Source organism: Tachypleus tridentatus, chromosome 4 (genome assembly GCF_004210375.1).
Source record: "Tachypleus tridentatus isolate NWPU-2018 chromosome 4, ASM421037v1, whole genome shotgun sequence".
Lineage (NCBI taxonomy): Eukaryota > Metazoa > Arthropoda > Merostomata > Xiphosura > Limulidae > Tachypleus > Tachypleus tridentatus.
In genome coordinates, this window is record NC_134828.1 from 27,339,693 (window position 1) to 27,357,481 (window position 17,789).

Here is a 17,789-nt window from a genome sequence, read left to right on the forward strand (position 1 = left end):
ACGAGTAATTAAATCAAGGCTTACCACTGACGAATAGAGACATGTCTACAGTGTCTTCTCCATGTTTGTTGTATGCAACCACTTTGTAACGACCCTCATCTGTCAACTTGACTTTAACAATGCAGAAATATACAGTATTAGTGTCACCATCAGTGACCACTTTGTAACGTCCTCCCTCAAAAATCTCACTAACCCCTTTGTAGAAACGAAACTCTGGAGCTGGATTGCCTTTGACCTTGAATATCAAGTAACCTGTCTGACCTGTGATGAAATATATAGTTTTTTAATGTTCACAGTAATCTTGGGTTGGTACATACTGTAGACACAATTTTACAGTCTTCATAAACTACTTTTTAATCACTTTTTAAAAAGAAACCTTTACGTCAATTTACGGTAAAAGCTATAGATATATTATCTAGGTGTTATAAGGGTCACAAGATCAACAGTTGAATCTTGTCTACATTTTAAATTTTAATTTATATAACACAATCAAAAATTCTTGTTTAAGTCATTTTCATTCACAAGTTGAAATCAGTCAATCTGCATAAAAATGAAATGTTTATTATGAAAAAATTCAAAGTCTTCACAGATATATTACTTAGCAAAAGTAAATAGTACTTCATATACACAAAAATTGACATATCAATAGCACGTACAACTCCAATTTTTCCTCACGTTTATCAAAAACCATAATTTATTCAAATACATACAAATTTGCTGTACTTAGTTACAAGTAGAAGAATTATACTTCATTATACATAAACAGGGAAAATTTTAACTTGTTAAATGTTCAAGTTTTTACATTATATAAATAAACGTGGAAAAAGTTATTTGTTACACATACAAGTTTTATATTAAATATGAACATATATTTTAAAAACTATTATAACATATACAAATTTCTATATTAAAAATAAACATATACATGTTATAACATATACATATTTTTATGTTGAATATAAAAATAGAAATATTAGAAACTTGTTTTACAAATACAATGGATTTGACAAGAATTATCTGTTGTGAACTGAATAGCTGAGTTATTTGAAGACACTGATCAAATATAGAAAACTTTTTAAAGATAAATTTTTAAATGTTCAAGGTAAGCATATTCCTTATAGAAAGAAAATGGTAGCTGTTAGTAAAAATACCAGGTTGGCTCACAAAAAGTGTAAGAGATAAAATGAAAGAAGAGAATCACAGATTTAAAAAACTTTCAACTGATTGGTATAACAGTAGATTTAGTAGATTATACAATGTCTAGAAAGTTAGTGAAACAGAACACTAGGACATCATAAACAATGTATGAGAAAAGGTTGGCTGAAAAGAATTTCTTTAAATACACTTATGGTAAACAAAATATCAGGATGTAGGTAGGGCACTTGACCAATTATAAATGAAGGCTCATATCTGATGATTACAAGATGGCTGAGTTATTAAATTTTACTTTTCTCTTCAGCTTTTACTGAAATACTGAACAACTGATATATGACAACAAGGTTCGACAATATAACTGTTTTAAATCTGGACTTGTTAAAGAAAAATTGGAAACTTTAAATAATGATAAGGCTCCTGGACTATATGATATTTCTCTAAGGGTTCAAAGAAGGTTAAGGATTGGATATGTGCACCATCTGCTACTATTTTTTTATAAATCCTTAGAGAGTGGACAAGTAGCAAAGGATTGGAAGGAGGCTAATATAACTCCTATTTCAAAGGAGGTGACAAAAATTGACTCAGTGATTACAGGCCGATTAGTCTTATATAAAGTGTGAGAAAAATTTTGCAAAACCATTTAACCAAGTTTAGAATTATACTAGATAGTCAACACTGTTTCACTAAGGGAAATCTTGCCTTACAAATCTTTTGACTTTCTTTGAAAAGGTTGCTCCTTATGCAGATGAGGGTAAGGATGTAGATTTGGTGTATATGGATTTTCAAAAAGCATTTGACACAGTGCCACATAAAAAGACTTGTATAAAAAAATTATCTCTACGGGTGTTGAGAAAAAGTTAGTAAACTGGACAGAAAAGTGGCCAGATGGAAGAAAGCAGAAGGTTGTTACAAACAGAATTCAATCAAACCAGATACATTTTACAAGTGAGGTATATCAAGGCTCAGTCTTAGGACCTTTGCCCTTTTTTATTTAAATCATTGACAAAGATGAAGGAATGGTCAACAAGTCACTTATATTTGAAGGTGATATTAAGGTTTCGGGTGTTGCTAGCTGTGAAGAGGATGCTGCTGATTTACAAAAGGATATAGATCATTTAGTGAGTTGGACAAATAAATGGCAAATGAATTTTTATTATAACAAGTGCAAAATGATGCTTGTGGGTAATTATAATTTGAATTATAAGTATAATTTGTATGAGAATAATCTTAAAAGTGTTATGAAAGAAAGATAACTTGGTGTGGTGATTGATCAGTCTCTAAAGTCTAAAGCCATACAAGTAGTGTACTGTTGCTAGTGTAAGGTAACTAAAATTAGTAAGTACATTGAATGTTTGAAAACAATTCAGAGGAGGCTGTCATACAAGAAGGGGTTGAAATATCTCAAATTGTTTTCTCTTTAAAAAAAGAAGAGTTAGAGGGGCCTGATTGATGTGTTAAAGGTTGTAAAAAGAACTGATAGTATTGATGCATTATCTTTCTTCATATTTAAGAGTGAGAACAGTAGAACTATTCTCACTGTTGAACATAAATTTTGGCAGGATAGGAGTCATCTTCATCAAAGACAATTTTATTTTTCTAACAGAGTAGTTGGCCTTTTAAATGGGTTGCTTTCACATATTGTGGAGGCAGTAAATTTAAGTTAATTTAAGAAAAAGATTGATAAGTACATGAATGGTTGGGTTTGACTTTAATTTTTTTTAATTTATTTATTAATAGTTTTAGTTTATTTCAGGAGATAGGACAGCTAAGATGGACCAAATGGTCCCATGTTGTCCTGAAACTTATGTTATTAAATATAAGCATGAAAATGCTAAAAAGTATAATTACATATACAAGTTTTTATATTAAATATAGATACGGAAATATTAGAAAACATCACAAACACAAGTTTTTATATAAAACATAAACATAGAAAGATTAAAAACTATTATTACAAATACATATTTTTTATACTAACTATAAACATGGAAATGCTACAAATTATTACAAGTATCACAGATTATGTGTGAACATGGAGAATGTTAAAACTTGCAAAGAGTTTAGAAACTTTAGTTACCCTCAATGGCTGTATTATTTTCTTGATAGTCCAGAATAGAAGGAGGGGCTTCTTCATCATCAGGGATTGGACGAAGGGGTGTTGATGGTTGATCAATAGGCTCTGGTTTCTCTGGTATGCTGAAAACAATTGCACTAATATAACTTTTTTTTATACAGTTGATTTATTAATTACATAAGAATAGCTGACCTGAACAAATGAATAAGTATATCACAGTTGATGTAATTGGAGCATGAGGACAGCTAGCCTGAATAAATGACCAACTATATTACAGTTAATGTAATCATGGTATGAGAACAACTGGTCTGACAAAATAAAAATATAAGAATAATTATAAACTTCCTGTCCATATACAATTTGAAGTTGATAACAGATTTACATTTTTGAAGACAAGGAGAATTAAGATAACCTCGATTCTGTATTAAAGTAAAATACAAATAAAGTAAGAACAATACCTAAAATTAAAAACATCAAAATCTCACTTTTGGGGTCCACATTTCCAATGAGTGGACAACGTGAATATGAGCCTTTATCTCTTTACACATCAGAAACAAAAACTTGTACATCTTTTACATAATGTATAAGTAATTGTGTAACAAAGAACAACGTTCATTTGTAGTTTAATACTGAGCTTTTACTTTGTATTTCTTTCTATGGTACCTTTGTTTTCGTTGGTCAACACTAGATTTTCGTTTCTGTTTTGATTCCACCATTTCACTAGGTCGCATTTTTATTTTCCCTGATTCATCCAATAATCCTTTCTGAAAAATGAAGAAATTACGGTTTTGTATTTAATTTATTACACAGACGTAAATAAATTAAAATGATGTCTTTACTTCTGAATCTAATAAGAAATATTTACATTTTTAAACACAAGCATGATTTTTCTCGTTTAATTTCAATCAATGAAGAAAAGACATAAATTCTGTAAAACTGAGTTAATCTCATGTAAATTTATTCATTACATATAAATAACAAAATATTTCTGTGTACACTTGATCAGAAAATATTGAAGCCTTTACTCTATTACCATGAATATCAAAACTAGTAAATTTAACACTACCACGTAAAAACAAGCACTATCAATAATGCAGAAGTAGGTTTTTTTCCTATACCTCTTCAGGGCTACCCAGTTCCACTGAATCCATACGTTCTTCTTCAGTTTTAAGTTCTTTTTCAACCACTTGTTCTTCTTTTCTTTCTTTTATTTTCTTTTCTTTCTTCTCTTTGATTTTCTTGGCTTCAGTCTCGGTCTGAAAGTGTAAAACAGCCTAAATGGTCACAAAAAATATAAGTCTACATAAAAAATGAGTGCATACTTTGCAGCTCTCATAAAAAACTGTTTCATCAAACTGAATTAAAAAACTAAAGAGAAACATAGAAAATAACAGATTAAACTGATCAATGATGTATTTAAATTGCTTTTTGTCATCTTAATCAAACACTAATATGTTAACCCAAAGCATTTCTTCCATATTAAAAAAAATCTTATTTTTTATTTCAAATTTAAGACAGACAAAACTAAAGACCAGCCATAACACTTCAATTTTATATTAAATTATTCTGTTCACAATTTGTTTCATTAAATATTCAGTCAAGAACAAACACTAATAAAAAATAAAATAGAAAAGAGAAACAGTAAAGGAAGATGGAAATAGATTTTCAAACAATAAACTAAAACAGAAATAAATTATTTTATTGTATTGTTTATTTAATTTGTTGGTCACATCCTAGTCAACCAAAGAAAACCCTCAAACATCTAGTAATTTTATGTCATTCACTACCACTGCTTTAGTCTGTAACAAGTATCTGAAAAAGTGTTTAAAAAGATTTTTTATAAGTAATTGTAGATTAAAGTCAGATCTTTTGCTAACATTTTATGAAATTTTGAATAACATGGGTAAACGTTTTGTATATTTCTTTGTCAAATTTCTTTTCTTACAGCATAAACTTACTGAAACCATGATCAGATAAAATATCCAAATAATGTAAACACAGACCTCTTTTTCTTCCTTCTTCTCCCATTTCTTCTTTTCAAGTTCTTAAAAAAGTATATTACAAATATATGGACTCATAAAATACATATATACTATAAGCAAATATAGAGAGACAAACAAAGTATATTTTAAACCAGTCTCAATATTTATAAAATAGTTTATATTATAGAAGTAAAAATAAAAAGATAAATATTCTATATTTTGTTATTTTAACTCAATATAAATATTCTATACATATTGCTATTCTTTATTTCTTATGTGTGACACAAATGGAGGTTAAGACTGACAGACTGCTATGTGGGCCCTACTTCTGCAGCCACCTCCAAAACCTAGGGTACATTTTATAGTCCCACATTGTAGCTTGAACCCTGGGATTTTTTCAGTTGATGCAGCATTTTTTGTTTAATTTGTTTTTGTTTTGACTTATTTTTGAGTTAAAATAACAAACTATATATACATATTTCAAACTAATCTCATAAAATATAAACTACATATATATCTTAAACTAGTCTCAAGATATCACAAAATAAATTATATGTTAGAAGTAAAAAATAAAAAGATAAACAGATAAAAATATCCATACATATTTAAAACCAATATCTCTCTGTGTCATAAAGTATTTTAAAATGTTGGTTAATGAAAAAAACAATTCCACAGAAGTGGTACAGCAAAATAATATTTGGCTTATGAAACTGTTCTTTAATTTTTCACAAAATGAAAAGCAGAAAAATGTTAAATATTCAGCTTACAAATCTTTTTCATACCCATGTAAAACATTAACTATTTATAAAAACCTTTGTATCAGTTTATAGAGGTAATGGAGAACAGAACATTTTTGAAAATTAGCTTAGAAAATGACACTCAGATATGATACCTCAATTAGTATATTTAAATGTAATTTTTTCATTAATGGAGATGAAAACTCTTTCCATATGGGGTTGGTTGATGTGACTTATCTTATAATCACAAGTGTTCATCAGGGTTTCCAAACTATAATTTTAATATGTTTATGTATCTTCCCAAAATATGGTAAGATTTCAGTATATATTGCAATTCTTTTAAACATGAAATATCAGATTTTTTAATTAGTAGCTTTTTACTAATGATTTGCCTTTGAATATCTAGAAATCAAACTTCTGATTGTTCCAAATACAAAGTGGTTTTCATATTAAGATTGAAATACGTTTCCATATAAAAATTTTCAAATTTCATCTGTATAATCTCTAAAACCACCTAAAGAAATAACAAACATATTTTTTTTCTGGAAAACTACATATTTTAAACCTTGTTGTCAAACCTTTTAACCATCATAAAAAAATACAAGATAAATAAAAATTACACTTTTGTTCTTTCTTATAACCATACCACACAAGTTGCAAATCACTCATCAAATGCATTACTATAATAAATAACATAACAGAAAAGCTGCTCTGAGCATATCTCATGAAGAATTGTTTATTTTTTCATTATCTTACCTAACATGTTTCTAATTTTTAGATACCTTTACAGTAATAAATAAAGATTATATCTGAAAAATAATAAATATAGTATTTACTTTTGTCCTCTCATTTTTTTTTGCTGTCAATTGCCAATGAAATTTAAGCCTATTTTTTTATTATGATGGTACTATTACACTATATAATTTTATTTACTTAAATAATACATCTTAAAACACAAAAAAACTATTATAAATTAACTGACTTTCTAACTAAGACAAGAGGGACTCAAACTAATTCTCGTTACTGCTCGATCTGAACAACACGAGATAATCTTTCAAACTGAAGACAAAACTTACCACACTCTATACCAAAAACAATATAAAATTATATGTCATTTAATAGATTAAAACTCTGTCTTTCCATTAATTATGAATGATATAGCATAAAATATCAGAAAGAACTGCTGGCATGGCAAATGAGTCTGATTTTCTGGCTACAAAAATTTTTGTCTTAATAATATTTATATTACAATAAGTAATTTATGTTACATGCTGTACTTCAGAGAGGGGCTGTAGGTAGAGAAGAGAGAAAACCTAGAGATTAAATGTCACAATTCTCATACCAAGGAGATTCAATTTTTTTAAGTATTTCATTATAAATTAAGAAATTAAATTTGTAAAATATTAAAATTTAATTTATTAAATGTTTTTAATGCCAAGTTTATTCACATACATTGATAATAAAGTAGTTTAATTCAATTTTAAATGTAACTTTATAAGGTCGTGACATGGGCATTTTGATCATTCTGTAATAATAAGCCTAATACTGGTATAAGTATGATGTCTTCACTAATACTGGTATACGTATGATGTCTTCACTAATACTGGTATACGTATGATGTCTTCACTAATACTGGTATACGTATGATGTCTTCACTAATATTGGTTAAAATTAATATAATATATTGATTAATACTAATCATTTTTGATATTTTGATTAATCTCAGTAAATATTGATATAATATATGGATTAATTGTGGTTAATATTAACATAATATCTAGATAAAAAATGTAATTAATATTGATATACTATACTGTTTAATGTGGGTTAGTATTTATGCAAAATCTTAATTAATGTGTTAATAACGACATATTATTTCATGAAAGATTATTATATTATTAATTTCAAGTTTTAAAAATTTCTAATTCAATAAAATTCTACTATTAATATAATGTGAACAAAAACTTGACAAATTTAACTTCTGATGTAAACATTTCTCTTGAATAGGAAAACTAAAGCTTCTTTTATAAAACAAACTAAACATAATGCAACAAAGAATGATGGTTTAGAATAATAATAACCTTTTTCTTGTTTGTGAGTAGTATCAAAATATAAGTTATGTATAAACTTAATTGACAGAATATCCAAAATAGACTTGCAAAAGTGCTTCAGTTATCAGAATTCTTGTTATGTGATTTCTCTGTTTTTATAACCTAAAATTATTTTTAACACCAATTCTCCATTTTATCGAATGGATGTTCAATAACTAAACAGAAGCTATATATGTTGTTATCTTTTACTAAAACATATCCTTCCTTAAAAAAATTACAATTAACTGAAATAAAGGCAAATGCAGTGAAAACATACCTTGAACATTAAGATTAAAATCAGCATTGATTTCACCATTTTCATTTTTTATGTTACAGTTGTAGCTTCCTCCATCTTCTGAAGATGGATCCTAGAATTAAAGGAAAGATCATTGTGCCAAACTTCATACTTTATATACGTTAAACAAATAGTTCATTTAGTACAAACTAATAAGTCTACACATTCAGAAAAACATCTTGCACCAATCAAAGTTTTACAAGTTTAATAATCCAAAAGCTTCTATATATGAATACCTAAGTTTGTAAACCGTTTTACTAATAAGTATGATCCTTCCGCACAATGCATAAATTAATTCAATAAGGTACATAGACATGGTTCTTCTGCCCTTGTTTGTAGAGTTTTCATTTAATAAAAATGACTCTTCTGTACCATGAAAGTTTAGGTTAAATAACCTTACTTGGTTCATAAAGTCCTCTCATAAAGTATGTAACTCTTCTGACCTTGCTTTAAAGTTCTCCACAAGGCATATGACTCTTCTTTACCACAGGTATACTTAAATCTCAATTAAAAATATCTCATCACTACAGATTAGTTCTTCTAGAATTAACTAAGACTTTTAAAACCCATTTTCAAATGAACACTAAAATGTAATTTTTCTGACTATTATACTTAAATCACATCACAGAAAACAATAAATCAGAATTTATTCACAGTATAGCTAACCCTGATTTCCAGAATAATTGTGAATTCGTCATTTGTTTCCCTCACTATTTGACTTGTGACACGATTAGTCTCTTTAACTAGTTTTGTTTCATGATACCAGAGGGTTTTAGGAGGAGGAATACTCATCACCCGACAGTGCAATATAACACGCTTTCCACCATCCTTTGGAATGACTTGAGGTTTCTCAATAAAGACTGGCCCTTCCCTTTTTTCTCCACCTAGCAAGTATGCAAAATATATACAGTGCATTCTAACCACGTGATCTAATAAGAAATAACAAAAATGTTAGAATGTGTTGAAAAACTTAACACTCTTCTCTACTTTGAGCAAAGCTTACACTTACACACCTGAAAACTTAGAAAGTTATGAACATTTTTTCTACAACATAGAAACCCATATAATAAAATCTACATAGTTTACATTAAGTACAACTGTGCATGCATCTTTTAATACAATTACTAATACCAGTTTTAAAATTTGTCTCAAAATTTAATATTAGTAAAATTTAAATACATTCTTAAAGCATATTAGCATATTTATAAAAACAAAATATTCCTATCAGTAAAAACAAAACAAAACATGGTTTCAAAATATTTAGGATATTTTAACATTTATTTTTTTCTACTTTTCAAACAGTTCTCTTCAGAAGATATTACTTTCAATTATAACAAGAATGTGTATACAAATACCAAGAAATGTACTGTAAGCCAGCCAGTTTACAGTTTTACATGAATATACACATAGTTTAGCTTGCTTATTTTTCATGCATATTATAAACAGTATCAGTATAACAAGTCTTTCTCTCTCTCTTTCTCACCTTGGAAGTTCAGGGCAATGTTTGCATTACTCTCACCAAGTTCATTAACAGCATTGCATCGATAATTGCCAGCATCTTCTGTTGTAGGGTCCTTGTACAGAGATAAAATAATAACTTTAGATGAAGATTTAAAACAATATATTAAAGGTTTCTAAGGATGTTTGATTTCTTAAAGCAAATAAACATACATCATTCATTTCAAGCTTTACAGAGATATCATGTTTCACTGTAAAGAAATAGAAGTCTGACTTGTAACAAATACACTCCTGGTTCACTATAAACACATACAAATCCAACTGGTAATGAACCACTACTGTTTTACTGGTTCACCATAAACCGATACAAGTCATAATGTAGTTTTGCAACAATGTGGGACCTAGTGATCACCACAGCTGTTTCATCCTTTAAACTAAATTATAGTAATTTTTATAAAAAATCTTAAATCCAGCCCTTATCATTCATATATACCTATCAAACTTTTTCATACAATTACTTAAAATTTACTGTTTCTACAACATCCAAAAGCAACCAATTCCAAAGGCCAACCACACTGGTAGAAAAATAAAACTGTCTTAGCTGAAAATGACTCTTACCCTACTAAAATGTATATCTTGTATATATGTGTCACCTCTTTCTACTATTCTCACTATTATGTATGAAAAAAGATAGTGCATCAATACTATCACTTCCCTTTACAATCTTAAACACCTCAATCAGATCCACTCTAACTTTTCTTTTTTCAAAAGAAAACAATTTCGGAGATCTTAATCTCTCCCCACAGGATAACTCTTCCATCCTAGACATCATTCTAGCAACATTACTCTGAATCCTTTTCAACAATTCAGTGTGTCCTTCCTAAGATAAGAAGCCCAAGACTGAATGTAATATTCAAAATGGGTGGTTTAACCAGTGACCTTTACAATAAAATTGTAACTTCTTTAGACTTGTATTCAATATTGCTGCAGTTACAACCTAAAATCCTATTTGCCCTACCAACAGCAACAGTGCAGTACTTGGATGGCTCAAGAGACTGATCGACTGTTACACCAAGATTCCTTTCCTTTGTAACACTGTTAAGATTATTCTCATGCAAATTACAGTTATAATTCAAATTATGATAACCCACATGCATTAACTCACATTTTACACATAAAGTCACTTCTCTTACCCTTCTTTCATAGTCTATCCTTATTATATAACCATTAACCCTGTGTTTCAAAAACAACCTATGTTATCAAAATCCTTCATTCCTACCAATACTCTAAAGTCATCTATTTGTATCTTATACTTCTAGTATTACAACAGTAACAACCAACCCTACCCTTATAACCACTTCTATACTCATTCCCTATGTTAAATTTTTCTCTGACTGCTATTCTTTTTACATTTCTCATTGGCCCTCACCACTAGCTAGTCCTAGTTTAAAACTTCCCTTACGGCTGAATTAATAGCCTTTATCAGCCCCTTGTAATTATAAGTTAGTTCCTCTGACCTACCTTTCCTTACATCATTAGCCCTCTACATGCACCAAAAAACCTACATCTGTTCCAACCCCCTGTATTACATCCTCCACCTGTGCACCTGGGATGCATAATCTGATTCTTTTCTCCCTATTTATCCCACAGACATTCCTATCCACATGTCATGTCAAGGGATCACCTATAACCTCCTTATCATCCACCTCCTTCTATGACCCTTCTGTTTTCTTTCCCTCTCATCTGCAGAAACCAAGGACTGAAATTTGTTGTTCAACAGAATAGGTTAAGTATAACTCTTTCTAACTTCCTGAATGCCACTGTTAGCCAATGTATCTCTTGTATGTAAAAGCTGAAGGTCTCCAGAAGTCCTGCTCCCACAGTTTACATTTCTCTTTACCTACTTTAATAGGATAACCTCCAGCTTCCCCTTTGACCAACAAACTCTAAATAAAAATTGTATACTTTCATTACTAGCTTCCTTAAAAGTACATGCCAATCTTGAGTTCCTAAATAAAACCAACTCACTGTACCCATTACACCTAACAAACTATGGATGCTTAACTCCAAAACTAGTCTCAATCATTGCACTTATACTTATAGCCTGAAAATGAATACTCAAATACCATTAGCCAATTGTTAACACTGTTACTGTCAAGCCTAATGTTTAAGAGCCAATAATATCATTTTTATCATTATTTTGTTTTCACACTAAAGTAATACAGCTTATCTTTAATTATATAAAAACTTGATAATTTATTAGAACTAACAATATGCATAACGTTAATAATGTTTTTAGCCTGATTTATATTATAAACTGTAACTGGACATATTCACAGTTCACTGTAAACAGATACATGTCTAAATAATAATTAACACAGTCCTGGTCCATTGTAAACAGAAACATACCTAATTGGTAATGAACACACTACTAGTTCACTATAAACAGACACAGGTCTTACTAGTAATGAGCATACTCCTAGTTCACTATAAACAAATATGTGACTAACTGGTATTTGTTCTGAGCACGTACCCTGATTTCAAGTGAAAGACCATAGGTATCTTTTGCTATGTTGCTCTTCATACACTTGTGTCTCTCCCCTTCAGAGATCTGTCTTGTGCCATGATACCATGTGATTTCAGGAAATGGGTTGGCTTCAAGCACACACTCAAGAATCAGGTTATCTCCAACTTGTCTGATCGTAGGCTTCTGAGGAAATCTTGGGGCTTTCCCAAGAGGAATTCTGGGAAGTGCCAAGCCAAATTTACATCACAATGTAATTTGTTTCTTAATTTGTAAAATAAGTATATTCTTTTTAACATACATCAAATAATTTATTGTTTACCATCATTCCATATACATTTTTCAATGATTTTATTAAAATGTTAGAAAACATGAAAATGAGTTTTCTTTATTTGCAACAAAGATTATAGTCTATGTTTACACACTTTCAACTGTTCTATATTTTTTTTTTAAAAAAAGGTTTTCTACAAAAACAAGAAGTGTTTTGTACTTACTTCGGTTTGCCATCACCTGAAAAATTTGTAAAATATAACAGTATTAAATAACTTTATCAACTCCTGGTATTACCATTCAAATTACTATAACATCTATAACTACACATCTTTTTTAAAGAATTGCAAATGTGTTAAAAGTAAATAATATTCATGTATGAACACTTTATAAAACTTTTACCAAAAACTAATATAACACCAACAAGTACACTATTAACAAATCATGAAGAACAAATTTCAACAACCTGCACAATTTATGTATTGCAACATGTATAGCTTTAATTTATCTATGGCTTTATAGGATTATACATTATAACTGTATGAAAACAAAAAGAAAAGTTCAAAACATACTGTTACATGAAACTTATTCTATTAACAAACACAAGAATGTAGTACAATTTCCAGTCTATAAAATCCATTTCCTGGAAACCCAGTCTGTCTATTATAATTCACTCCTTTACACCAACTGTGTTTATAGGCATTCCATAAAATAAACACAACAGAAAGTGAAAAGTGGGTTTTCATGGGGTTATCTCATTCCCCCTCCCTCACACACCTACTTCTAGGTATTGGTTCTATAGATCTCCTGCCACCCTGAAGGACCTTGTGTCATATATTGGCCATTGTTTTTTCTCATACCATCCAGGATGTTTCCTCTCTGCTTGTTGTGTGCTTCCAACTTATCTTTCTGTTGCTCAAAACTGTGAGGTTTATTTGTGTGTGTATTTTTTTTTCCAATAGCTACTTCTTTGTCACAAGGTGGGTGAAGAGAAATTCATTTTTCTGAACATCCCCAATTATATTAGACATTAAGCTCTTTTGAGTTTAAGATCTAATAATTCAACACTTTCACTGTTTTACTAATATCACCTGAACCAGTAATTCAATATATAAAAGTACAAATCAGCATCATATGGATTTATTTTACAATTTCAAATTAAGAAAAGATTGAATAAAAAATAAATATCCAATTTATTAGTGCAGTTATTTGAAAATAACTAACTGTGCAAGAAAAGATAATATATATATATATATTAAATCTTATTTTAAAATATCCTTTGATTTTAAAAAATGTTTTAAAGTACCTTCAAAATTTAAACTGATTGTAGCATAACCTTCTCCATGTTTATTTTTGGCGATCACTTTATACTCTCCACCATCTTTAGCAGCAATCTTGGTAATTTCCAAAACCACAGAATGATTGTACTTGTCAGAAGTCAGGACATATTTGAACTTCCCTCCATCTTTAATGGCCTTGCCATTATGGTACCTTTGTTAAGAAAGAAGAAAAGTGTAGTTGTTATAAAAATTCAGTTATTTTAATATGACTTTAAATAAAGTAATTGACAAATTCTTTAAAAACCTTGATAACTTAAGTTCTTTCAGCCTTTTCTTCCATTACAGCTAAATGGAAAATATCCCAAGTTCTTCTGGACACTTTCATCAAACAGACAGGCAACTACTATGAGTCATAAAAGAGGTTAAATGAACTTTGAATCAGCAATAGACTTAAAACAAAATTACAATACAACCAGTATACAAGAGCAGAACTAAATTCTCTATAAGACATAATGTAATTCAGTTGGATGATCCAGTCTGAAATCACTAAGAGCTGCTATAAAACTAAAGATCTAGCAAGATAACTTTATCCTTAAATAATTTTACAGTTGACAACAAACACTGCATTTTGTGCAGGATAATTTCAAAAGAAGTCAGTGTCTTTATGAGTGATGTCAAAAATCATGCTCTTACAGAAATGTATTTAAACAGCTGATACATTAAAACAAACACATTATGTACCTGGACATCTCATATATTGAAACAAACACATTATGTACCTGGACATCTCATATATTGAAACAAACACATTATGTACTTGGACATCTCATATATTAAAACAAACACATTATGTACCTGGACATCTCATATATTGAAACAAACACATTATGTACCTGGACATCTCATACATTAAAACAAACACATTCTATGCTGAAATAGCTGATATATTAAAACAAACACATTCTATACTAAAATAGCTGATATATTAAAACAAAAACATTCTATACTGGAACAGTTGATACATTAAAACAAAAACATTCTATACTGGAACAGTTGATACATTAAAACAAACACATTCTATACTGGAACACTTGATACATAAAAACAAACACACACTATACTGGAACAGTTCATACATTAATACAAATACATTCTATACTTGAATATCTGATACATTAAAACAAACACGTTCTATACTAGAACAGTTGATAATTCAAACAAATACATTCTATACTGGAACAACTGATACATTAAAGCAAACACATTCTATACTGGAACAGTTGATACATTAAAACAAGTCCATTCTATACTCAAACATTTGATACATTAAAACAAACACATTCTATACTTGAACATCTGTTACATTAAAAAAAACACATTCTATATTGGAACAGTTGATACATTAAAACAAACACATTCTATATTGGAACCGTTCATACATTAAAACCAACACATTCTATATTGGAACAGTTGATACATTAAAACAAACACAAACGTATGCTGATATAGCTGATATATTGAAACAAATACATTCTATACTGGAAGAGTTGATACATTAAAACACATACATTCTATATTGGAACAGTTGATACATTAAAAAAAACACATTCTATGTTGAAATAGCTGATATATTAAAACAAACACATTCTATGCTGAAATAGCTGATATATGAAAACAAACACATTCTATATTGGAACAGGTGATATATTAAAACAAACACATTCTATATTGGAACAGTTGATATATTAAAACAAACACATTCTATACTGGAACAGTTGATACATTAAAACAAACACGTTAACACGTCCCTCTTGGAACAGTTGATACATTAAAACAAACACGTTAACACGTCCCTCTTGGAACAGTTGATACATTAAAACAAACACATTCTATACTTGAACATTTGATACATTAAAACAAACACATTCTATATTTGAACAGTTGATACATTAAAACAAACACATTCTATACTTGAACATTTGATACATTAAAACAAACACATTCTATATTGGAACAGTTGATACATTAAAACAAACACATTCTATACTGGAACAGTTGATACATTAAAACAAATACATTCTATACTGGAACAATTGATACATTAACACAAATCCACTCTATACTCAAACATTTGATACATTAAAACAAATACATTCTATACTTGAACATCTGATACATTAAAACAAACATATTCTATACTGGAACAGTTGATACATTAAAACAAACACATTCTATACTGGAACAGTTGATACATTAAAACAAACACATTCTATACTGGAACAGCTGATACATTAAAACAAATACGTTCTATACTGGAACAGATGTTACATTCAAACAAATACATTCTATACTGGAACATCTGATACATTAAAACAAACACATTCTATACTGGAACAGTTGATACATTAAAGCAAACACATTCTATACTTGAATATATGATACATTAAAACAAACATATCCTAAACTTAAACATCTGATACATTAAAACAAATACATTCTATACTGGAGCAGTTGATACATTAAAACAAACACATTCTATACTGGAACAGTTGATACATTAAAACAAACACATCCTAAACTTGAACATCTGATACATTAAAACAAACACATTCTATACTGGAACAGCTGATACATTAAAACAAACACATCCTAAACTTGAACATGATACATTAAAACAAACACATTCTATACTGGAACAGCTGATACATTAAAACAAACACATTCTATGCTGAAATAGCTGATATATGAAAACAAACACATTCTATATTGGAACAGGTGATATATTAAAACAAACACATTCTATATTGGAACAGTTGATATATTAAAACAAACACATTCTATACTGGAACAGTTGATATATTAAAACAAACACATTCTATACTGGAACAGTTGATACATTAAAACAAACACGTTAACACGTCCCTCTTGGAACAGTTGATACATTAAAACAAACACATTCTATACTTGAACATTTGATACATTAAAACAAACACATTCTATATTTGAACAGTTGATACATTAAAACAAACACATTCTATACTTGAACATTTGATACATTAAAACAAACACATTCTATATTGGAACAATTGATACATTAAAACAAACATTCTATACTGGAACAGTTGATACATTAAAACAAATACATTCTATACTGGAACAATTGATACATTAAAACAAATACATTCTATACTGGAACATCTGATACATTAAAACAAACACATTCTATACTGGAACAGTTGATACATTAAAGCAAACACATTCTATACTTGAATATATGATACATTAAAACAAACATATCCTAAACTTAAACATCTGATACATTAAAACAAATACATTCTATACTGGAGCAGTTGATACATTAAAACAAACACATTCTATACTGGAACAGTTGATACATTAAAACAAACACATCCTAAACTTGAACATCTGATACATTAAAACAAACACATTCTATACTGGAACAGCTGATACATTAAAACAAACACATCCTAAACTTGAACATCTGATACATTAAACCAAACACATTCTATACTGGAACAGCTGATACATTAAAACAAACACATTCTATGCTGAAATAGCTGATATATGAAAACAAACACATTCTATATTGGAACAGGTGATATATTAAAACAAACACATTCTATATTGGAACAGTTGATATATTAAAACAAACACATTCTATACTGGAACAGTTGATACATTAAAACAAACACGTTAACACGTCCCTCTTGGAACATTTGATACATTAAAACAAATACATTCTATACTTGAACATCTGATACATTAAAACAAACATATTCTATACCGGAACAGTTGATACATTAAAACAAACACATTCTATACTGGAACAGTTGATACATTAAAACAAACACATTCTATACTGGAACAGCTGATACATTAAAACAAACACGTTCTATACTGGAA

The 17,789-nt window shown here is 29.0% G+C and overlaps 1 pseudogene across 1 annotated transcript in view; it reads right to left on the minus strand.

Annotated features, from left to right (window-relative positions):
- Positions 1–17,789, minus strand: part of LOC143248734 (twitchin-like) — a 301,767-nt pseudogene that overhangs the window by 241,309 nt on the left and 42,669 nt on the right. The window contains exons 7-17 of the transcript XR_013027162.1: positions 13,892–14,076; positions 12,810–12,825; positions 12,325–12,535; positions 9,817–9,907; positions 9,000–9,217; positions 8,316–8,406; positions 5,233–5,273; positions 4,348–4,485; positions 3,893–3,993; positions 3,233–3,351; positions 25–261 (exon numbers count right to left, since the gene is read on the minus strand). The product of XR_013027162.1 is annotated as a twitchin-like (transcript). The remainder of the gene's footprint in view (positions 1–24; positions 262–3,232; positions 3,352–3,892; positions 3,994–4,347; positions 4,486–5,232; positions 5,274–8,315; positions 8,407–8,999; positions 9,218–9,816; positions 9,908–12,324; positions 12,536–12,809; positions 12,826–13,891; positions 14,077–17,789) is intronic.